Consider the following 25,630-nt stretch of genomic DNA (forward strand, 5'->3'; position numbering starts at 1 on the left):
CAGCCACTAGGAGGCTGCTGTGCTGATTCCACTCTGATTACTTTTTCTCCTCGACTCTAGTTCTTAACCAAAGGCTCAACATGCAGCCATCCATCATGTCTGATCCGACAGTGGCCACTATTGCAGCAAAGAATGACTTACATTTATATAGCACCTTTCACAACCACCGGATGTCTCAAAGTATTTTATAGCCAATGAAGTACTTTTGATAGTGGAGTCACTGTTGTAATGTGGGAAACACAAACAGCAATGTGATAATAACCAGATAATCTGTTTTTGTTATGTTGGTTGAAGGATAAATATTGGGCAGGACACCAGGGATAACTCCCCTGCTCTTCTTCAAAGTAGTGCCATGGGGTCTTTTACATCCACCTGAGAGAGCAGACGGGACCACAGTTTAACATCTATATCTGAAAGATGGCACCCCTGACAGTGCAGCACTCCACTAGAGTGTCAGCCTAGATTCTTGCGCTCAAGTCTCTGGAGGGGGACTTGAACCTTGAACCCACAACCTTCTGACTCAGAAACAAGTGTGCTACCCACTGAACCATGGCTGCCAACACAAATGCAGCCAGAATACTGGGCCAGGATACCTAAAAAATGTAACCTCAAATTTAGCACTTGCCTGCGCAGACTGGGCACCAGGCCACCCACTGCTAAACTGTTACGCTTTGTGCTCGTTTTATGCCCAAATGATGGGCACAACACAGTAAGACTCCAGTGCCTCTTTAAAGTTTTCTCATTGGTAACGAACAAACACACCCAAGGAAATACCTTCATCAGTTAACCACAGCCATGCTATTCCACACTTTACACAAACCACACAACAATTTTTACTGTTTTAAAATAAATAGTTACAAGGTGACTATAGCCTGACCATTGAACCATGCGAGAGCAGATGGAATTCAAGTCATTTCTCCTGAGGCATTGAGTTTAATGACGAGACCAGTCATGTTTTAAACTGTATTTAACTGCCTCTCATATTCAGCTCTTTACTGCGTTAGAAATCAGCCATTCCTGGTAGAAGAAAGTCACGGATTATCTTTTCCTTTTGTCGAGCATCAACAAACCACAAAAGCCTGCATTAACCAGGAGACAGGATCTGCTGGCCCATAATGTTAACAAAATATTGAAGAAGTTGCATAAAATGCATCTCTCATCGGTGCAGCTAGTTGCTATGGTATTTCCTGATCTTAGCCTCTAGATGACCTCTCTTTTTTTTCCTTAGCTAAAAGGGCCTCAAGAGGTACTAAGAGGGTCAACTTTTTTTTTCCTCACCCCACCCATGCTATCTCCTTACCCGGAGCTCATACAGGTAAGCCTTGAGGAGGTCATTCAGCCACAGGGATGGGATAGGGGGTCCTGCTTGTAATTGCTTCCAGGATTTGCATATCTTTATTTGTTCCTGTCGCCAAGAATCAATGGGGTTGATTTACCTTTGGCAAAATTGGATCATCTGGGTGCAGTACATCAGGAAAATTGGGGGCTCTGTTGCCCGTGTCTGATCCTCTGCACCTTGGCAGTCCATTGCACCCAAAAACAAGAAAGAATATTTGCTCCAATACGTTTGACTAAAAATAAAAGAAAACAAAGGAGTGATCTTTCACCCCTCCCCCCCCCACCGCCCCCCGCTCCCCCCTCTGCTGCAGCACTCAAGCTTATCCCAGCTCAAGCACAAGTAGATCATAGCAAAATACTGCAGATGCTGGAAATCAGAAATAACAACAGAAAATGCTGTAAAATCTCAGCAGGCTTTGCGGAACACCTCCATTCAGTCCGTAAGGGTGACCCCGAGCTTCTGGTCACCTGTCACTTTAATTCACCGCCCCATTCCCATTCAGACCTCACTGTGCTCGGGCTCTTGCATTGTTCCATGGAAGCTCGGCGTAAGCTCGAGGAACAGCACCTCATCTTCCGATTAGGCACTTTACAGTCTTCCGGACTCAATATCGAGTTCAACAATTTCAGATCATAACCTCGGTCCCTATTACATTTTTACTTATATTTTTTATCCATACCTTTGTTTTGGCCTTGCCCCCCCCCCCCCACTTTCTTTTTTTTTCTCTCTCCCACATGGCAGCTGTCTCCCATTCTGCCAGCACGTTTCACACCTCATCTAGAGCCGCCTTTTGTCTCCACTAGTCCTATCACCAACTCGTCTTGTTTTGAATACCTCTTAATGTCTCTTCACTTCTCTTTTGTTCTCTCCCAGCCTGGCCTCTTAATCCATTTCATTTCCTGTGCTTCTTTAGTCTTGACAAAGGGTTCAGTCGAAACGTTGACTCTATTTTCTCTCCACGGATGTTGCCTGGCCTGCTGAGTTTTTCCAGCATTTTCTGTTGTTATTTCACAAGTAGATCATGATCTGCATTGATTCTTCCCCTGCCTCCCACGAAATTCCAAATCTGTACAAACGTTAAGGAGCAAGGTCCATTATTTTTCTCTGTGCATTTAGTTTTTTGACAAACACAAACAGCATTTTTACTGATTCTTTTTAAATTGATACCGAGTAGAAAACATCCAGCCTGGTAGATAAAAGCAAAGAATAAAAGAACCTCCAAGCTTGAAAGGCGGAAATGCTTATGAGTTATCTTCTGGAGCAGAAATTGTTAGAGAGGAGATTTATTGAACTTTTCAAAATGATGACGTGGTTTGATGAAGTGAACAGGTGAAGACTAGTTCCTCTGACTCTTCTGCTTCTTGGGCAGTCCCTCGGAACCGAGGATGATTTGCTTCCACGCTAAAAATGAGTTCGCAGGTGACTGATGAGTCCAATGCGGGACCTACAGTCTCTGTCACAGGTGGGGCAGACGGTGGTTGAAGGGGCGGGTGGGTGGGGTGCTTGGGTTGACGTGCGCTCCTTCTGCTGTTTGCGCTTGGCTTCCGCTTGCTCCCGGCGAAGAGACTCGAGGTGTTCGGCACCTTCCCGGATGCTTCTCCTCCACTTTGTGCGGTCTTGGGCCAGGGATTCCCAGGTGTCGGTGGGGATGTTGCACTTTTTCAGTGTCGGTGACATGCGATCATCAATTTAAGATTATCACTAAGAGAGTGAGGAGAGAGGCTGGGAGAAATTTTGTTACGTAGAGAGTTGTTGGAGCATGGAATGCTTTGCTACAACCAGTGGTTGAGGCAAAGAACAATGCTTCTCTTGAAGGAAAATTGGAGGAATATTTGAAACAGAGTAAGGTACATGGGCACGGGCAGAGTAGAGGGCAGTGAAATTAATTTTTGGTTGCTCCAGCAAAGAGCCAGCATAGATACAATGGACCAAATGGCCTCCTTCTGTGCTGTAAACTTCTATGGTTCTATTTATCAAAACGTTGGGAAGCCATTTGCCCAATTAATTACTTTTTTTTGGAAAGAGTGAGTGTTGTTATGTGGGAAAATTGCAGCAGCAAATCTTCTAGCGGTAACGTCTCACAGATGTAATACATGAACTGATATTCTGGTTCCCTCCGAGCTGACCTTTTATGCTTTTGTTTTATCCACTGGAACTTTGGTTTCTCTTCCTGCTATACTCAGGTGATAAGTGGACCGCTTAGTCTAGAGCTAAACCATACCGACCAGAAAAGTCCCAGGCTCAACCCCTCCAGTCCGTATTGAATTAGTTGGGGTAACTGTGGCAGCACTGCAATTGATCTTAGTGCTGCTGGATTAGTAGTCAGGATTTTCATTGCTAATTGCTAGCTGCGGACTATTGCTGTAAAGTGAACATAGGAACAGGAGTAGGCCATTCGCCCCTTGCACCTGTTCTGCCATTCAGTTAGAACAAGGCTGATCTACACCTCAACTCGATTCACCTACCTTTGTTCCATATCCTTTGATACCCTTACCTAATATAAAATCATATGATCTCAGTCTGTTGGTCCAGCATCCGTGTGGGGGAGCGAGTTCCAGATTTCCACTACCCTTTGTGTGAAAAAAGTGCTTTCTGATTTCACCCCTAAATGGTCTAGCTCTAGTTTTAAGATTGTGGCACTTTGTTCTGGATTCCCCCACCAGAGGAAATAGTTTCTCTGTATCTACCCTATTGAATCCCTCAACCATTTTATATATCTCAACCTTCTAAACTCAAGCCAAGTTAATGCAACCTGTCCTCGTAATTTAACCCTTTACGCCCCAGTGTCATTCTGGTTGTGAATCTTTAGAATTCTCTTCCCCAGGGGTAGATGCTCAGTCGTTGAGTATATTCAAGACAGACACGGATAGATTTTTGGATACTAAGGGATATGGGGATAGGGCAGGAAGGTAGAGTTGAGGTAGAAGATCGGCCATGACCTTATTGAATGGTGGAGCAGGCTCGAAGGAAGGCCTACTCCTGCTCCTATTTCTTACATTTGCTATGGTGAATCTGCACTGTACCCTTTCCAAGGCCAATATATCCTTCCTGAGGTGCGGTGCCCAGAATTGATGGATACGAACATGAACAATGGGGAAAGTCCAGCTGGTCCATTGGGCCTGTTTTATACTGTCATGGTGTACCTTTTGCATACATAGAAACACAGAAGATAGGAGCAGGAGTAGGCCATTCGGCCCCTCGAGCCTGCTCCACCATTCAATGAGATCATGGCTGATCATCCAAACTCAGTACCCTGTCCCTGCCTTCTCCCCATATCCCTTGATCCCTTTAGTCTTAAGAAATATATCTAACTCCTTCTTGAATATATTTAATGAATTGGCCTCAACTGCCTTCTGCGGTAGAGAATTCCACAGGTTCACCACTCCCTGGGTGAAGAAATTCCTCCTCATCTCTGTCCTAAATGGCTTACCCCTTATCTTCAGACTGTGACCCCTGGTTCTGGACTCCCCTGCCATCGGGAACATCCTTCCTGCATCTAGTCTGTCTAGTCCTGTTAGAATTTTATAAGTTTCAATGAGATCCCCTCTCATTCTTCTAAACTCCAGCGAGTATAAGCCTAATCGACCCAATCTCTCCTCATACGTCATTCCTGCCATCCCAGGTATCAGTCTGATGATACTGTGATAGGATAACTATACCCCAGCATCAATCAGCAGCTTCAGAGAGGTGGGGAGAAATCTGTAAATATATAAGCGCTCCAATAAAGTCAGTGGAGTGTAAAACCAGGCGGGCTTTAAAACGGGCATCCGACCTGAACCCAAACCTGCCCCATGCCCAGCAGACAGGTTGGCTTAAAATCAGGACTAAAAGGTTTGCCAGATGAAAATCCTGCTCCTTTAAGTAATTGAACAGAGATATTTTTTCAAGTAGAAAATGACTGTATGTATAAATTATTTAAAATTACCAGGTGCAATGAGTGTGTTCCAGAGATTTACACAAATCACTGAGTTGCAGATTAAGGCGTAGTCTGGGCCCCCTCAATTGTGCAACTGCTTTTCATTTGCTCATTATTTATTTCACTTTCCATTTCACAGTTCCTGTTGATTTCTCCATCACTATTTCTATTTTTATCTGGCTTTCTGTTTATTCAATGTCTTCTTTTCTTTGCTTTTACAGTCGGACACCATTTCTCTCAACAGTTCGAGAAACACCCCTGCAAGGATAAGTGAGTAACTTGGATGACGAATTGCATTTTAATTCCACCAGTGTTGTACCGTATTAAACAACATTAATTCAGCCTGGAACTGATATACGGTAAAATGGAATAGTTACACCCAGTCAATTCAGATGAGGGACAGCAGGATAAACGGCTTCTGACTGCCATGTCTCTTCTTTCTTACATAGTACGACACAGTATTTACAGCACAGAAACAGGCCATTCGGCCCAACAGGTCCATGCCAGTGTTTATGCTCCACACGAGCCTCCCTTAAGTTTTAACGTGAGAAATGAACAGTTGGAGGCAAGCCAGCAAAAACGTCACACGTTCATTTCCGGTTACGTTGTATCTAGAGGAGAAGGCGGCGCAAAAAAGGTGTTGTATAACTCAGCAATGTCCAGTAGCATCACTCTTTACACCCAGATACTGGTGCCGGGCTGCGGAACAAGAAATCCGCGGACTCCTCAAGTCTGGAAACGACAACTTCTGATGGCTTTGGAGTGATGCGATGACTCATAGTGTTTGCAAGCGATTCGACAGCCGGAGCTCCAGGGGTTAACAAGCCTTCGGTTGTCGGACTCTGCTCTCTTCTGTTTTGAGCACCTCAAGCCTTCAGGGTGAAATCTGGCCCTGGCTCCTGCTGTCTTATGCACTGCATTGTACAGTATTGAATGTAGCACCTGCAGAACTGTTCATTAATATTATACTTTCAGCTCTGCCTGATGCAGGTATTGATGACAGTAGACCTGTATGCTCCTCAGAATCACCCACGTGCTTGTATTGTTTCTACTCAGTAACAGCAAATTTTCTTTCATGCTGTTCTGTCAGTGTTCATGATAAATGGCTCACAAGTTCAGGGGCACTTTTCCACTTTTAAAGAGACAGTATCCCTTTTGTCTCTTCAGATTTTAAAAAGTCTCAGACAATCGCACATACCTGTCTAACAATCACTAATGACATTGGTATAAATATAGACAGACAAGCACCTGGGGAACATCATGTAATATTGTAGCTGTTGGAAATAAATAGCTGGAATGTAAGGAGATTGACCGCATGCTTTGTTAATTATGTAACTGCTTAGAAACAATTCTACAGTCACTGGGCCCGGAATTCCAATAAGGCTCTGGGTGGGCATGCCAGTTGAAAGGATCGGAAAATGGAGTGGAGCTGCTGTTCTACCGTGATCCCACCCATTGATCAGCCATGATCGTATTGAGTGGCGGAGCAGGCTCGAGGGGCCGAATGGCCTACTCCTGCTCCTATCTTCTATGTTTCTATGTTTCTGCTTGCACGCAGGATGCAAAAATCTCCACCAACCAACCCACCCATACATTTAAATGGGGGTTCCGGGGCTACCCTGGAAATGTTGTCTTGTTGGCCCCAGCAGGCCAACACAAGGCCCCAGTAAAGGCCTTGAACATTCCCTTCCGCTCTGTCGAGAAATGCCAGGCCTGTGACTGACACTTCCTCATGGTGACGTGACAGAAGTTGGAAACTCACAACACTACAGGGAACTGATCCACAAATTTATAAGACATTTACAGATTAGGGACAACATTCAGCCTTTCTTAATTCATCCATCTCGACAGACCCCTAAAGTCCCCCATTTCAGCAAATGATTCCAGGGTTTTTGCCTCCACTACTCTGTCTGGAGGTCCTTTCCAAGTGCTGTTCATGCTTTATTGTTAAGTCTTATTATTGTGTGAAGAAGAATGTCCTGATATCAGTCCTAAATTTGCCTTTTACTAGTTGGAACCTGTGTCCCTTTGTCTTATTCAAGCAATTTAATTTGAAGTAATATTCTGGATTTATCTTTCTCGTTCCCTTAAGTATTTCATACACCCCTATAAGATTGCATCTCAGATGCCTCCCTTCCAGGCTGAGAAGCCTTTTGTTAATTGCTCTCAGGATGGAGAAGGGCTGCATTTTGCTGCCCACTCCTAGATGAGCCTTCTCCTTGAACTGCCACAGTTCCTGTAGTGACGATGTTCCTACAATGGTGTTAGTGTTGGGAATTCCAGAATATTTACCCACCCATAAATGAAGGAACAGCTGTAGATGTCCCAGTCAGGATGGTATGTGACTTGGAGGGAAACTTGGAAGTGATTGCTTTCCCAGGATATTGTTGCTTTTGTCCTTCCAGGCAGTAGAGGTTGCGGGCTGGATTGTGCGATCAAAGTCATCTGTGGGTGACGCGACAGTGCATCCTGTAGATAGTACATACTGCAGCCACAGTGTGCTAGTGGTGGAGGGGGTCAGTGGCAGGGGCACTGATGAAACATCTTGCTTTGTCTTAGATGGTGTCAAGCACCTTGAGAGCAGTTGTGGGTGTACCCATCCAACAAAGTGTTTAGTATACCATCACACTCCTGCCGTGAGCCATGTAGATGGTGGAGAGGCTTTGAAGGGTCAGGAGGTATCAAGGTACATGAAGTACCAAGCCTCTGCCCTACTCTTGTAGCCATAGTGTTGATATGGCTGGTCCAGTTAAGCTTCTGGTGATCACTAAGATTTTGACGGTGGAGGATTCAGCAACGGTGCTGCCATCAGAAGGAGATGATGGTTGGGTCTTTTTTCATCATTGCCATTTCGTTGGCATTTATGTAGCATGAATTTTCCACTTGCCAGCCTAATCCTGAATGTTGTCCATGAGTTGCTTCATTATCGGGGGATTTTTGAATGGAACTGAGCACTGGACAATCATCAGTGATCAGCCCCATTCCTGACCTTATGACAGAGGGAAGGTCATTGATGAAACAGCTGACAATGGTTGGGCCAAAGGCACTGCCCAGAGGAACTCCAGCAGTGATGTCTTGGTTCTGCAATAATTGGCCCCCGACAGCCAATAACATCTTCCTGTGTGTCATGTATGACTCCTAATGGAACCCTTTGACACTGGGGATTACTTGTTTCACTTCTTTGCACTTCCTCCAGTGCCTGAATGTCGCTTTTGTGTCTCGGAGATCAGAACTGTACTCAAGGTACAGTCTGACCACAGCACCGTACTTTGATCACAGCTTCCTCTGACTCATCACAGTGAGTCCTAGCACTTTGCAGCATGGTGTGTTGGAGTATCAATACATTGCTTCAGGATCTCATCCTGCTTGAACGGAATGAAGTGTTGAAGACTTCAGGGATTTGGAAATGAATGTGATAAGGAAAAAAAATAGAAAATCTCATCATTTTACTTTGACTTTGTTTAATAAAACAGACGAGTCAAGTGTTTGAGTTACTATAGACATTCTCTTGGAATACAGCCACAGGCTGGTTGCAAGAGCTTGCTAACATCTATGATTTGTGGCCATTGCTTCCTACATTACAACAATGCCTACAATTTAAAAGTACCATATTGGTTGTAAAGCGCTTTGGGATGTCTGAGTTCGTGAAAGGTGCTATGTAGGTACAAGTCTTTCTTTCTATTGGTAAGTTCATTTGGCCTAGAAATTCATTAAGGCGCTGCCAGCTTTGCGGCCAGTTACCGCCTAAAGAGGGCTTCTGCGCCAAAAATGAGTTTGCGCTGATATTCAGCACAGCGGTATTGGCGGCGGTAGCCGTTAGCGCTGCGCCGGCACCGATGACGTCATCGGTGTGCGCAGTGCCCCGGTTCCGCCCCGAAACCGGCCCGATCCCCATATTTAGTAGCGGCCGCCTCCTCCGAAGCGGCCGCAAACAGCGACCGGAAAACGGGGCCGTGCTGTAGCCTTAGTGGGGCGCTTTAAAGGGGAAGGTGCGGCCGGCCGCTTTTTCGGCGGCCGCCTGCCCACACCCCCTTCCCCGGCCTCCTCCACCCCTGCCCCCGCGGCATTGCCGGCTGCTTTCCGCAAACCCGGCACTTCTCCGTGGTGCCGGGCTCATTTGCCGGCACTCTCCAGCGGCGATCTCCCCGTTGCAGGCAGCTCCCCCTTAAGAGAAGGAGGAGGCCTGCAGCACCGCAGCCTGCCGCTCCGCAGCGGCTGGCGCAGCGGCGCCAAGAGCGCTGAAATTCAGTGTCAGCGCCCCAAGTGGAGGCGGGCACACCCTGGTATAGCGCCCGGTTCCGAATTGGGGTGCAAACACTGAATATCTGACGATCGCTAATGGCTCCCCGCCCAGCGCTAACTTTTGGGCGCGAGCGAGCTGGCTGCCCCAAAGTGAATTTCTAGGCCTTTGACTTTCAGATTAAAACACAATGGGGGAGAAATTGGCTCGCGCCCCCTTTGGGGCGCTAACTTTGCCGGGGTGCTACTTTTAGCACCCCGAAAAAGTTAGCACCCCCGTGCCCGAAATTGAATGGTAGCGCCCCAAGAGGGAGGCGGGGCGCTACTGGAAGCGCTCCCCCTCCCTCTTGGGGCGCTCCCATTGACTATTATGGTGCTACATGCAGCAGCGCCACACACACTGGCACGTAGCACCGCGGTACTGCTGGTCTCCCTCCCCTGATGAAAGGGGAGGGGGCTAGCGCAGCATGCACCGGGGCCCTGCTGGACCACTGGGGAGTGGGGTGCTGGCAAAAGAGCCTGGCACAAAAAAAATGACCGCCCGGCACCTGCCGTTTAATTATCGCCGCCCTGGCTGCAAACACGGCACCCTGACCCTGTCGGACATAGCGTCCGGCAGTAGGTCAGGGGGCGTGAGCCGCTAACCTCCCGTTGAATTTCGCAGGAGGCATTAGCGGCGCCATGCCCAGGCACTAGCCTGTTAGCATGAAGGGATAATTACTAGTCCTAGCCCTTTTTGGGCTACCCCAGGTCAGGCGTATTCCCCAGACGTTCACCTTCAACTAAAGTTAGAGATAGCTGAATTCTATAAGATGCTTAATTGGGTCTAAAGGTTCAGACTCTCTCTCCCTAAAGGAAAGGAAAGATGTTACCGTCCTCTGGATAGCACTTTTAATAAGATTAACTAGACTGTAACCTTCCGGATATTATGAGGGTCCGGAAAACCCCCCACAGAATTCTGCAACTCCTTACAAAAAAGTGTACAGAAATTGAGTTTGCGAGTTTGATACAGAAATACTCTGTGAGGCAATTCTACAAATATATAAATTTATTAAAGAACCGACATTCAGTTAACAGCTGATAAGTCAATCGCAACTTTAATAGTTCAAAATACAAACAGCTTACATTTCTTATCCTCAGAGATTCTTATTCTCAAATCTTAACTTCGTACATTTTTACATTTCTTATTCTTAATTCTAATCCAGAATATCCACCAAAATTAAATTAAAAGTACCTTTTTGATCCCGAGACTCAACGAATTAAACACTTACAGAGCGTGCCTCTGAAGTTGAGAGAATCGCTTGCCCTTTCCAGCGACTTCTGACAGTCTATCTGGAAAGCTCTATTTTTATACCTTTTTTTAGTGTTTTGTCCTTTGAAGTTTTCTGCTGATGTAAGCTTATTTTATCTTTATTCATTCTCTCTGTTGAATTCTTTCTATTCTTACTGTCATTTCAGCTGACAACTCTCAGACCTCTGTCTGTTGTTTAGGTGTTTCAAAAACTTATCATAAAACAATATGACAGTAGTATTTATTTGATGTCATTCTTATCGAAAGTCTTCCATTCAATTCTTAATATTGGCTTAACTGTTTATTAGCAGACATTGTGACTCCTATGTGTTCCAAGTTCAACACAAACACAATGTGATTGCTTGGTGTCATCTATTGAAGTCATATCTTCAAAGTGTTCTGTTGGTATCATATTTACAACATGTAAATTAAAGACACTTCAATAAAGGTGTTTGTTTTCCTAGCCATCTTAGTTGGTTATATTATATCATGTTTCCTGTTTCATTTGATGTTACTTTTACAAAGGCACATGGTTTTTTAATATTCTGTGTTCCTGTTCGAAGTGTCAGTTTTTAACACTTTACTTGGGTCATTCCATTGTGTTTCTCCCAAACTCCAGACCTTCTGGAAGCGCCAAACTGCTATTTCAATAGGGCCATTGTTTTAGTATTTTTAACCAATTCCCATTTAAAAAGCTTGTGTGTTAACACTTCATCTTATCTCAGAAGCTTGTTTGCACAGTTTGTGTTGTTGAGACTTTAGATTTTTAAACCCAATATATCATGTATTAATAAAATCAGAATTCTGTTCATATGATGGTGTATTTTTTGTATTTTTCTGAAATATGGCTTATTCCTTCACAAGCATCCCCTCGGGGCACTATCGGGAGGCACAAAGCAAGCAAATTTCCCCCCCAATATTTTCATCTGACTGGACAGCATGATTCACACACATGACAAACGCCTGGACCACTGAGATCTCTCGATTGGCCTGTACCAGTTAGAATGACCATGATCTGTGTCATCTGTTAACTGTGGCTCAGTGCGATAGCACCCTTGTCTCTGTGTCAGAAACTTGTGGGTTCAAGTCTCCCTCCAGAGAACTGACCACAAAAATCTCGGCTGACATTCCAGTGGAGCGCTGCACTGTCGGAGGTGCCGTCTTTCAGATGAGACGTTAAACTGAGGTCCCGTCTGCCCTCTCAAGGGGATGTAAAAGATCCCATGGCACTATTTTGAAGAAGAGTAGGGGAGTTATCCCCAGTGTCCTGGCCAATATGTATCCCACTAAAACAAATCATCACATTGCTGCTTGTGGAAGCTTGGTGTGTTTTTCTACATTACAACGATGACTACACTTCAAAAAAAATGTACTTCATTGGCTGTAAAGCGTTTTGAGACATCCGGCGGTCGTGAAAGGCGCAAGTCTGTCTTTTTCTTTTGACATGAAGTGGCGCCTCCTCCCAGCACCTCTCCCCGCACTGTACAACTATCAGGTAGGTCTCATCCACCGCACACTGGGAATGTACAGAGATATTGCCAGGCATTAATGTTATGGGATAAGGGCAATTGACTGTTGTCGGTATACTGTTCTGGTCTTCTGGGTGAGAGTTATTCTGCTTCAGCAAATGCCAGTCTACTTAATTCCTCTTAAAGGGAAGTGCACCTTACCACATAATTCACAGACATTGGGCTGGATTTTGATTGAGGAGGCGTGGAGGCAGGACTACAACTTTCGGGGTTGTAGTCCCGCCTCCATCGATTTGTGGCCAACCCACGCGATTTTCACTTTGTTGAGCCCGCCCAGCAGGCTCAGCAGGCCAATTAAGGGCCACCCGGCAACAGGTGACATCACAGATCGACATTTCATCTGTCAAGAGCTTTTGACAGATGAAATATCAGCGTTTGACAGCTCTTTGAAGCTGTCAAACACTGACAATCTGTACACTAAGTTAATTCCTTCCTCTCAGGCTGATTTAGAGATCTCTCCAGAACAGAAAGCTGAATGTTGCAACTTTTGACAGCTCGCAGCCATTCTGCTTTCTGTGCCGGTGAGATGAGGGACTCCCAAGACCTGAAGGAAGGAAGGCTGCAAAGGTAAGTAAAACTTCTTTAAACACTTTAAACACACCAAACACACTTACCGCTTCACTCATGCACCCATCACTCACCTGAACACCGGACATCTCGAACCCTCCAAGTCCTTCAGCCCGACGGCCCGCCTCGCTAACTTGGCATGGTTTGGAGCCATCGGGAATCCCACACTTCACCAATAAAAATAGGGATTAGGCTAAAAACTGCCAGTTAATTGGCACTAATTCCCTTCCCACCTCGGGGAGCGGGTCCCAGCACAGGTCGGGTATCAGCCTCCTTTGAAACTGGATGGAGGCGGGTTGGGGGCGGGATGGGTTTGTGCCCCCCAATTTCGAGATTTTAACCCCCCACATGCCTCCAATCCCACCTCCACGGCCCAATGAAAATCCTGCCCATTGAGTCCCCCTTTGTTTTAAAGGAACAAGAGTATGCCATTCTGCCCATCAGGTTTTGTTACCCATGGCAGCTTGTTGTTAATTCCCATTCCCTGCCCTTTCTCCGCATCCTTTACTGACCATCTCCCTTAATTTACACTTTATAAATGCTGGGCTGACCCCCCAGTGGCTGAATCTGTAAATACACTATCCGGATTGGCGTGAAGGCAACTGTATGCATGGCTCATTAAGGCCACGGCATTTATTCCTATTCGGGCAAAGCCCCATAAAGCAGCCCACTGGGTCTGAGTGGTGATCATAGAATGATACAGCACAGAAGGAGGCCATTTGGCTCTTTGAGTTAGTCCCACTCCCCTGTTCTATCCCCATAGCCCTGTAACTGTTTCCCGTCAAATGTTTATCCAAATGATAGAGAAAGAAGAAAGAATGTGCATTCATATAGCGCCTAATCACACCTTTCAAGATGTCCCAAAAGGTTTTCAGGGAAAAGTGTGCAGTCACTGCTATGCAGGCTATTTGCAGAGTCAATCGGCACACAGCAAGGTCCCATAAAAAGTAAATGAGATGAATGGCCAGTTAATCCGGATTTATTTTGGATGACGAAGGAATGCCGGCCAGGACACAAGGACAACTCTGTACTTTTTAAAATGAATGGCATGGGATCTTACATGTCTACCTGAACATGTGAAGTACAACACTGGGCCGGTACAGCACTCCTTTGGTACTGTACTGGAGTGTTAGTCTGGTTTATATGCTTAAGTCCCGAAAAGAGTTTGAACCCCCAAATTCCTGATTCAGAAGCTGAGCCAAGCTGGCACTCAAAAAGCACCAAGATTGTGCCCACTGCTGGACGGAGTAAAAAAGTAGGGAAGTTGTGATGCAACTTTACAGGGCGCTGGTGAGACCACACCTGGAGTACTGCGTGCAGTTTTGGTCTCCATATTTAAAGAAGGATATACTTGCATTGGAGATAGTGCAGCGAAGGTTCACCGGGTTGATTCCTGGGATGAAGGGGTTGACGTATGACAAAAGGTTGAGCAGGTTGGGTCTATACTCTTTGGAGTTTAGAAGAATGAGAGGTGATCTTATTGAAACACATAAGATTCTGAGGTGGATTGACAGGGTAGATGCTGAGAGGATGTTTCCCCTAGTGGGGGTATCTAGAACTAGGGGGCATAGTTTCAGAATAAGGGGTTGCCCATTTAAGACGGAGATGAGGAGGAATTTCTTCTCTCAGAGGGTCGTGAACCTTTGGAATTCTCTACCCGAGAGAGCTGTGGAGGCGGAGTCATTGAATATATTCAAGGCGGAGATTGACAGACATTTGAGATACAGGGGAGTCAAGGGGTCTGGGGAGAGAGCGGGAAAGTGGAGTTGAGGCCAAGATTGGATCAGCCATGATCTTATTGAATGGCGGAGCAGGCTCAAGGGGCCGATTGGCGGAGCAGGCTCGAGGGGCCGATTGGCCTACTCCTGCTCCTGTTTCTTATGTTCTTATGGTCCTGGATGATGGGCGGGGGCGGAGGCGGGGTGTTGGTGGGAAATCAGGCAATGATTTCTGCTGGGAATTGTGCTCATTGGAGATGAGGCAAGGACAGAACCAGGCTTGGCTGTAAATCCCATCCCCCATGAATGGGAGAACTGTCCGAGCTGATATATGGGAGAATAGTTAGAAGGTAGGTAGAAGATCAGCCATGCTCTTAGTAAATGGCGGAGCAGGCTCAAGGGGCCATATGGCCTACTCCTGTTCCTATTTCTTCCGTTCCTATAGTTACTTGAGCGATGCAGCAGAGGTTGCCTGGTGCCCATTGAACTGTACTATAGAAGATTCACCAATTTCGGAAAAGAATGGAGAAAAATTGACAGACATATTTTAAAACTTGAAGAAATTGAAGGAAAAGAAAACACAATTTATAAAATTCATGCCATGGCTATTAGTGTATCTCTTGTGATGAGGAATCACTCCTGTGTCTGATCTGGATTTTCAAAGGAGGTACTAATACTTCCTGCCTGGCCAAAACCTCCCCAGTGTGGTGACAAGAAGCCTTTTTTAACTCTTCAAGTGACACACATTGCTTTTTTTTATTCAGTGGGGTAAGGGTTAACAGATAGAGGTGAATAGAAGGGTGAGCCGGAAATCTGAATTGGGTCACTTCACTCAGGCTGAGGTTGGATTTCTCTGTTCTACCTGATCACCTGCTGACAAAAGCTGGGAGCTCATCCAGGTTTGTCACATACACTGTTGAATTTGACAGAAATGTTATTGGACTAGTTCCAGCGAAGTTTGATTGGCTAGGGTCAGTTTGGAAAGAAGACCGAAATTAGAAACAAAAGCGAGAATTTAGTACTTGTTGGGATGATATGGATGCAGATGACATAAGACTACTTTATTGTGCAAGCTTGCCACCTTTTTTCCCCCGTTTTGCATAAGTACATTATATCAACCTCTTCTGCTTTTACCTAGCAGCTTATTAGCAACTAATGTGCCAAACATTGCCATGTCTATACTAATATGTCTTGCAGATATTCAGTGCATGGAGCGGCAAAGGAGTGATAGATGAGTACTTTTATTGGCTTTCAGAACACTGCATGTTTCTGATCCATACGATTTCCCTACTTGTCTCTGTTGTGCAATACGTCTGGTTTCCACCATGGCCGATTGGCAATACATCTCATCACACAATCTTCTTCATGGAATAGACCGCCGTTGCATTCAGTTGATCTAATTTCCACAGATGGTCTATTGTTTATATCCACCCGGTCTCCAGGGTGTTCTACTGGTTGCCTCCCTCTTTCCCTCATGGTCTGGGGAGTTATTCACTTCACTCGCTTTATGTGGTGATTTGGGGGCTTTGCATTCAATCTTACTAATAGTCACAGGTAGGTCTGATTGAAGTGCTGTTCCGAAAATCCGATACACCGGGTTCCAGCCTTCATTGCGAGTGTTCAGGGGGGACCTTTGTTTGGGGTGGAACTTCCCTTCCCCTCAGATATGATTCCCCAACATCAGATGTGGTACATTCAGGGGAAGAGGTCACCCAGGTGGAGAGATTCAATGACCCCAGCTTGGGATCGAGTACACTGGGTGGAAGTGGCTCTCATCGACGGTGGGGGTTTTCATCCTTGGGTCTTTGCTTCAGGTCGCCAACTCTGGCTGAATGTATTCCTGGAGGTTCATCACATGACCTCCTGCCTCCAACTGCCCCGCCCCCGCACTCCCGCCATTGGCTGCCCAACGTGTCCGCCCTCGCGGCGCCCCGCCTTCCCACAGCAAAAAAGACTCTTCATTACCCAATTGGATTATTCTTGACAGTCAAATAGCCTTTTCCCCCCATCTCCAATACTTTTATAACTAATAAACAGAATTGTTCAAAGAAAATGGAAGAAATACACCATTTTTCTGCAGGGGTTTGCTCGCAACAGTGTCCCGGAGATTAATCTCCAATTCCTGGAGGCTACAGTCCAATCCTGAAGGGTTGGCAACCCTATCTTCGCCTGGGGCCCCCAAAAGACAAAAGCAGTGCCAGCTCACAAATGAGCTCCTTTTAGAAAGGAGCCAATAGGCCCTGATTAAAATGATGATGGGGCTGGAGTGGCTGCTTTCTACAACGAGAGCTGGCCACCATCGCTTCTCTTGCCTACTACCCTCCTCACTATTGGCGGGTACCCGAGATCCCATGGATTTTCCAGGTCTGTATGTCCATTCCATCTCTTCTCTCTGCTGAACCGGGGACACTGGAGCCGCGCACTTGCACCCGTGAGCAGTGCATTAAGAACTTGGAACTCTGTAAGGAGTTTTAAAGGATACATCCGCGTGCACAGAGTTTTCCCACAGTGAGACCACTCTTGTGTCCTCCACCTAGCAAACTGCTAGAATTGCAACAAATCCTATCATAGGGCTGAACAATGAAGCTGTTTGCAGGGAATTATCTTAGGCACCAAGTTGGCTCCAATTATATTTCATTTCTGTCTAAAATCCAAGTGCACGGGGTGGCACTGAGTGGCATTAAAGCCAAGTAGAAATCACGTTTGCGTTGGATCTGGCTGTGTGTTCCAGCAATTCTTGATATTTTGTGTACTCTGCTTACGAGGAATGGCAAGGGTGGCTGGGCAGTCCACCTCTTCTGAAAATTATTTTTACCTTTTGCTGGGAGGTCAAAAAGCTGAAATAAAAAGGTTGCCAATTGCTTCATTCCTGCCCTGATGTCCCAGAATGTTATTTTTAGGGAGTCTTATTTGTATTCTTTAAGTTGGACACGCGTGCTGAGAGGATGTTTTCCCTCATGGGGGAATCAGAATAAGGGGACACCCTTTTAAATTGGAAATGAGGAGGAATTTCTTCTCTCGAATGGTCGTGAATCTTTGGAATTCTCTTCCCCAGAGAGCTGTGGAGGCTGGGTCATTGAATATATTTAAGGTGGAGATAGACAGATTTTTGAATGAAAAGGGAGTCAAGGGTTATGGGGAGCGGGCAGGGAAGTGGAGTTGAGGCCAAGATCAGATCAGCCATGATCTTATTGAATGGCGGAGCAGGCTTGAGGGGCCAAATGGCCGACTCCTGCTCCTAATTCTTGTGTTCTTATGTTCTTATAACGGACTCTAGGGGGAATCAAGGGATATGGGGATCGGGTGGGATAGTGGAGTTAAGGTCGAAGATCAAGCATGATTTCATTGAATGGCAGAGCAGGCTCGAGGGGCCGAATGGCCGACTCCTGCTCCTAATTCTTGTGTTCTCATAACAACTGGCTTCAGTCCAACGAGGTTCTGGCAGTGTGCCTCCCCCATAATGCTCACTGCCTAAAAACAATATTAATAGAGGAATAAATTAGCACAGGCCACTGCAACTGGTATATAACTGTTTAGCAAGGCGTGACAGCAAGAAGGCGTCCATCTTCTGTGAGAAGTTCAAGGCACAACATTGATGGCACCTGTGGTAAACATCCTCAACCCAACCCATCTCATCCTTCAGAGTGGACAAGGACTAGCAGCAGGGTAAATGTGGAGCTATGAGGGAATTAATGGAAGGCAAATATGAACTGAAACTTAAAAAAATACAAAATGATAGGGGAGCCAGAGAATCTTTGAGATCTCATGGCCCAGTGCCCACAGGACAAAATCTGATCCTTTTTTTTCTCATCGTAAGTTTCAGAAAGAGCATTGGATGAAAGTTGGATGAAACATAAGCGGTTCATTGAGACACAGGAGCTCAGTAGTCATTACAGCAAGTCATGTTGTGAGCTGGAATCACACTTGACAATGCGTGAAACTAGGTCAGTTAACTTGATTTAAATATATTTTGTATAAGTAACATCTTAAGTTACCAGCAGAAAGCGTACCCATTACATAGTTACACTTAGTTGAATCTTTTTTATTTAAATGGAGAGAGATTACAAAATGCTACAGTTCAGAGGGACCTGGGGGCCCTTGTGCATGAAACACAAAAAGTTAGCACGCAGGTACAGCAAGTAATCAAAAAGGCAAATGGAATGTTGGCCTTTATTTCAAGGGGGTTGGAGTATAAAAGCAGGGAAGTCCTGCTACAACTGTACAGGGTATTGGTGAGACCACACCTGGAGTACTGCGTACAGTTTTGGTCTCCTTATTTAAGGAAGGATATACTTGTATTGGAGGCAGTTCAGAGACGATTCACTAGGTTAATTCCAGAAATGAGGAGGTTGATTTATGAAGAAAGGTTGAGCAGGTTGGGCCTATACTCATTGGAATTTAGAAGAATGAGAGGTGATCTTATTGAAACATATGATACTGAGGTGGCTCGACAGGGTAGATGCAGAGAGGATGTTTCCCTCGTGGGGAAATCTAGAACTCGGGGGCACAGTTTCAGAATAAAGGGTCTCCCTTTTAGAACTGAGATGAGGAGGAATTTCTTCTCTCAGAGGGTCGTAAATCTGTGGGATTCTCTGCCCCAGAGAGCCGTGGAGGCTGGGTCATTGAATATATTTAAGGTGGAGATAGACAGATTTTTGCATGATAAGGGAGTGAAGGGTTATGGGGAGCAGGTGGGGAAGTGGCTTTGAGCCCAAGATCAGCCATGATCTTAATGAATGGCGGAGCAGGCTCGAGGGGCCAAGTGGCCTATTCCTGCTCTTATTTCTTATGTTCTTATGTAACGATAAACACCTTTTGCAACCTGGGAACAGTTGGCAACTCAGAGAAAGACAGAAAGTAACAGTGAACATCTGAGATCAGACTCTGTAATAAGTGGTATGACATTTCATTGGCAGTTATACTCATGTTTCTCCCATTGGGCTATCATCTAGGATGTTACTCAAGCTCTTGCCAGGCCAATCCCTGAGGTGGCTTCTTTCTCCATAGCTTTCAGATGTACTGGGACTAACTGTGGCTTAATATTTTGTTATGCAATTGCCGCCATATCCAACCCCCTCCCAAAACTACTGAGATGTCCACTGTATAGATTTCATCGTTCGGTCTGCTCACAGGGTGTTTGTTTCCCAAAGACACAAGTTGTTGCTCGTTTCTTAAGCATTGGTTGCCCTCCAGTGCCTCACACAAGTGATCATTGTACTGGTAGCTAGATGTGCTCCTATCTAGTTATCCAGCCAGCTAAACACTCATTCAAATAATTCCTCGACAAGCGGGTTTGCTGTTTTGAAGCTTTACTTGAACAAATTTGTGAAACTGTAAACAAAGACAAAGTATGTTTTGCACATAGAGCTGAGTACTATACATTAGATGTTACATAAGATATAAACATATTTATAACAATAGAATAGACTAATTGTATAACTAAATAGCACTTGAGCTAAACTTCTGTAGCTAACAAATAATAACTTCTTATAAACAAAGTATTGTCAAATACTACACTGACAACGTTGCTATCATGTTAACAAACAAAGATACTCACAGACATTGCATCCTGCCTAACGTATGAGAAGAGATGGAACCGGATTGAGAATCTCACATGAGGGATTCTCCATAACTCTGCCAGGTTCTTCCTGGAATACTACTTCTGGGTCGAAACAGGAAGGTCAAATAACCTATTGCAGTATACTAACACTGCTATACAGTAACTACCACTAGAGGGTGCTATCTGCATGTAATAAGTCCAGAACAACCATTATTCACTGAAACACAATGAGCCTCAACAGTGTAAAGAACAACTCAGCTAACTCCAATCATGTCCTCATCTGATGTCCAGACACATATCCTTTCAGCAAAGTTTTCTGGAGAGCAATGAGGAATGGCCACCCTGGCTGTGTTTCCCCATTCCTAAACCAGGATACTGAGGCCCTACCATCACCTCAACATAGACCAGGGATCAATTAAACTGTAAAATACCATTCTTACCTCTAGTCTCCCACAGTGCATTTTGAAGTTCCACCCACAATGAATGAACTGGCCTCTGATTGACAAAAAATGAACTTTGAAGACCGCATTATCAGTCAATTGAGTGCCAGAATTCTAAAGAGTGACATGGTCAAGTTCAAGGTCAATGTCTGATGCATTTTTACATCAAACCGAGAAAGGTTGTTACAGGGCAAGTAATCTTATTTGCGGTATCGGCAGCCAATCACACATGGACATGCTGCAGGAAGCGTCATTAGAATTCTATTTTTGTAGATCTAATCTTGAGAGCACTTGTGGATCACTGAAATGAGATATCTTGTCACCGCTGTCCCATACTTTTATTCAGATTCAGGAGATGAGTTATACGCCTGCCTGCTGGAGGATGAACTCCTCAGTTAAAGAAAAGAAAGACTTGCATTTATATAGCGCCTTTCGCATCCACCGGACGTCTCAAAGCACTTTACAGCCAATTAAGTACTTTGTGAAGTGTAGTTACTGTTGTAATGTAGGAAACGCAGCAGCCAATTTGCACACAGCAAGCTCCCACAAACAGCAATGTGATAATGACCAGATAATTTGTTTTTTTTAGTGATGTTGATTGAGGGATAAACATTGGCCAGGACACCAGAGGTAACTCCCCTGCTCTTATTCTAAATAGTGCCATGGGATCTTTTACATCCAGCTGGGAAGAGCAGACGGGGCTTCGGTTTAACATCTCATCCGAAAGACGGCACCTCAGCACTCCCTCAGCACTGCACTGCAGTGTCAGCCTAGATCTTTGTGCTCAGGTCTCTGGAGTGGGACTTTGAACCCACAACCTTCTGACTCAGAGGCGGGAGTGCTGCCCACTGAGCCACTGGCTAACACAGTTGTGCACAGAAGTTTATTCTCAATCTTTAACGCTGAACATAGGCCATCCTTTTTGAATGTAAGTTCTTTCCATACAGTTACAGAGCGGGGGTAGGTACTATCTGCTGTGTGTCTTCATTCCACAGACTACAATTCCAACAACTGTGATAGTGGGAACTATGAAAGTTGCTCTAACTGTAATTTATCACATATGCAATACATTTCAGTTTTATCCATATAACTACCAGCACATGCCCTCCACTCCTCTGATTCCAGATTATTGCTTATTCACCATTCCCTCCATTTAAGGCCTGATCCCCCAACCATTTCCCTCTGAGATTCTTTTCCAAAATGACTTCTCCTCCACTACCTCTCAAGCCTCTTTGACCTTGCCTTCGGTCTTCCTCCCACAAACCCGCCCAAGTTCTGCTTTTTCCTCGCCATGGTCATCCACGCCCCTTGTGAATCTCACCGAGTCACCTTTCACGCAAATAACTTTATAGAAATAAGAGTGGACTATCACCGCAACAGTGCACTGCGTTTGACTGTAACCGTTGACTGCAGGTCAAAACGTAATGGTTCTATTGAGGGAGATGGCTGCTAGAGACGTGAGGTTTCTGAGAGAGTTATTTGATGGCAAATTCAATGGGAGTTTTCACTATATAATGCTTCCATGTTGCTCCTTCTGCTAAGGCAGGTTTACTTTGGGTTGGTTATGGATTCAGAATTAGTTGCATTTACATTGTCAGTTAGTGGTTGGATTTAGGCAGACATCTGGTCTACTTTAACCTCTGATTGCCAGTGCAAATAGAAGTGTTTTAAATTGGCCACATTAGCTATACCATTTACAGTGACTGCTCCTGACTCAATCTGACTCCTGAATTTGAACGAAGGCCTCCAAACTCACCTAAGTTTCCTCGAATATACACTCGGCAGGACTCGATCCACTGGTGTTCAATGTTTTGAGCAGCTACGTATATCACAAATTCCCACTAAACTACGCTGATTTCAACTGCACGTCGGAAAAGCCGAACTCCTCGCCACAGAGATCGCGAGATCGTTGCGGGAAGCTTACTCCGAACGCCTTTGCTTCGCCGCTGACCACAAATTACGGGCCGATGTGTTTACGGTGATCAGCCCTGGTTGCGTGGGCCAGAAGAACAGACACAATGCATTCAGTTACTTTTAGCAACCATTTTTACCATCTGTCTTTTGAATTTAAAAAAGTGATGTTCACACCCATTTTGCTGTCAAACCAGGAAAATAGCCACAGCTTCAAAGAGCCTCATCTCTTCCGTTAGGTAGTGATGAGCACCCATTTTGCTTCTGAAACAAGGAGCGTGCTCATAGCTAAACAAGAAATGGAACTAACCTAAAATACTCTTAAAATTCCTCAGCCAGGCAATGTGTGGTATCAACAAAGTGCATGTCAGCTGTCAGTGGTTTACCAATTATAAACCACAGAATGAGTCAGGCCTACTTAAGGCATGCGTCCCTAATGAGGCTGGTTGATTTGCTTGTATCTTCTATGGTAAGTATACAGGAGCTTGTGTTCTTATATTGTATTGCTATTATCATTATTATTATTTTATTATTATTAATAATGTTGTTGCTATTACAGCTGTGGCTCAGTTGGTAGTTCTCTCGCCTCTGAGTCAGAAGGTTGTGGGTTCACAGTCCCACTCCAGGGACTTGAGCATGTAAATCCAGGCTGACACTCCAGTGCAGTGCTGAGGGAGCGCTGCACTGTCGGAGGTGCTGTCATTTGGATTGAGACGTTAACCACGGCCCCGTCTGCTCTCTCAGGTGGAGGTAAAAGATCCCCATGGCACTATTTTGAAGAAGAGCACAGGGGAGTTATCCCCGGTGTCCTGACCAATATTTATCCCTCAATCAACATCACTAAAACAGATGATCTGGTCGTTATCACATTGCTGTTTGTAGGAGCTTGCTGTGCGCAAATTGGCTGCCGCGTTTCCCACATTACAACAGTGACTACACTTCAAAAGTACTTCATTAGCTGTAAAGCGCTTTAAGACGTCCAGTGGTTGTGAAAGGCGCTATATAAATGCAAGTCTTTCTTTCTATTAGGTCTCCTAATACTCCATCATTAATCGATAAGGGAAACACTGGACTCGTTATGATTAAAACCACAGAGAGAATCCAGTGCAGATTCACCAGAATGATACCAGGTTGCAAAGGATCACTGGCTAGGGTGTCTCCAACTCCTTGCCCGTGTTTAGAGATTTGACCATTGACTATGATCGAATGGTGTCCACTGGTTTGGCAGAAGCTTCCCATGACCAGCAAGAGCTGCACAGGGTAGATTGCTTAATCAATTAACACCTGACAATTGACCTTGAGTATTATTGGATGCTGATTTTAGATTTGCAAGAGATATTGTCCTCCTTTGGGTGGGAGTGGGAGTGGCAGTGGGGTGTGTGTGTGTGTGTGTGTGTGGGCGGGGGGGTGTGTGGTACTGCCCACCAATTATCAAAATCCATGACAAGGCCTTGGACGACGTGGACCATTTTCCATACATCGGGAGCCTACTGTCAACAAGGGCAGACATCGATAATGGAGTCCAACACCGCCTTCAGTGTGCAAGCGCAGCCTTTGGTCGCCTAAGGAAGAGAGTGTTTGAAGACCAGGACCTCAAACCCGGCACCAAGTTCATCTATCTATATATATAAAGCGGCTCTTCTGTCTGTCCCGATGTCTGTCTGTCCGTGTTCTATACGTTTGAAAGTTATAGAGCGTACCGACGCGCGCGTCACCTCAAAAGAAAGCTTGCGATTCCGGACCAGTCATAGGCATATTTACGTTTCAGCCGGACAAAAATCCCGCCCGCGGTATCCAAAAAACGTTCAGCGTTCCGCTCATTAGCATCTCATTAGCGACCGTGTGACGTCGAGGTCGACCAATCGGACGGCGGGTTCCTGGCGCGTGCCATCCTACAGTTGAGTGTCGAGTGACTCGACGATTGACCAACCCTACGCTTCGGTGACCTGACCGGTCGACCAATCGGTGCATGTGTGGGCGGGCCTTATCCTTCTGAACCGAGGTGAGTGGCCGCCATCTTGATTTTTCACGATTTTTTCCCCCACACTTTCTGTGTGTTAGGGAACTAAGGTAAATATTTTAATGATGTGTTAGGGAATTAAATAACAATTTATTTGTGTTTTAAATTGTGTTTAGCAAATGCGCACGCGGTGGGCGGGGCAGTTGGCTCCTCGTTCGAGACCAGGCCTGCGTCCGACCCGAGGGGCCACTTAGTTAACCGGCAGCCGAGCCCTGCCTCCTATCCACATCTACCGTCCTTCTTGCATGGGCCTACCGAGCGACTCCTACTCCCTCCTCCTCTTTTGCTGCTCTCTATTTATTTAATCTCCTCTTACTCGGCGAAAGATGAGTTTAAAAAAAAAAGAAGAGGCCGCCAGTTGCGCGGCCGCCTTGACGACGGCACGCATTCACACGGCCCCCATTACCCCGGCAACGGGGCACGCCAGCGGTCTTGAAACCACGCATGCGCACAGCCCGCCACCCCCTGACGCCAGCACGCATGAGTTTAAAAAAAATGAAGAGGCCGCCAGTTGCGCAGCCGCCTTGACGCCAGCACGCATGCGCACGGCCCCCGTGACGCCAGCACACAGCCTCGGGAGATCGCGGGGGGGGCGAGCCTCGGGAAATCGCGGGGGGGGGAGAGCCTCGGGAAATCGCGGGGGGGGGAGAGCCTCAGGAAATCGCGGGGGGGGAGAGCCTCGGGAAATCGCGGGGGGGGAGAGCCTCGGGAAATCGCGGGGGGGGAGCCTCGGGAAATCGCGGGGGGGGTGGGAGAGCTTCTCTGTTTCCCCCCCCCAGTCTCTCTCTGTTCCCCCCCCGTCTCTCTCTGTTCCCCCCCTCCCCCCAGTCTCTCTCTGCTCCCCCCCAGTCTCTCTCTGTTCCCCCCCGTCTCTCTCTGTTCCCCCCTCCCCCCGTCTCTCTCTGTTCCCCCCCCCAGTCTCTCTCTGTTCCCCCCCCCCAGTCTCTCTCTGCCGCCCCCCCCCCACCCCCCCAGTCGCTCTCTCTCTCTCTTCCAACAACAACATGCCCTCGAAAAAGCCTCGGCAACGCCGGGCTCACCCCAGCTAGTATATATATAAAGTGGTTGGTCCGTCTGTCTTTCTATCTGTTTGTCTTTCT

The sequence above is a fragment of the Somniosus microcephalus genome, chromosome 17, assembly GCF_052327205.1.
Source record: "Somniosus microcephalus isolate GS21.2 chromosome 17, FLI_Smic_1.0, whole genome shotgun sequence".
Lineage (NCBI taxonomy): Eukaryota > Metazoa > Chordata > Chondrichthyes > Squaliformes > Somniosidae > Somniosus > Somniosus microcephalus.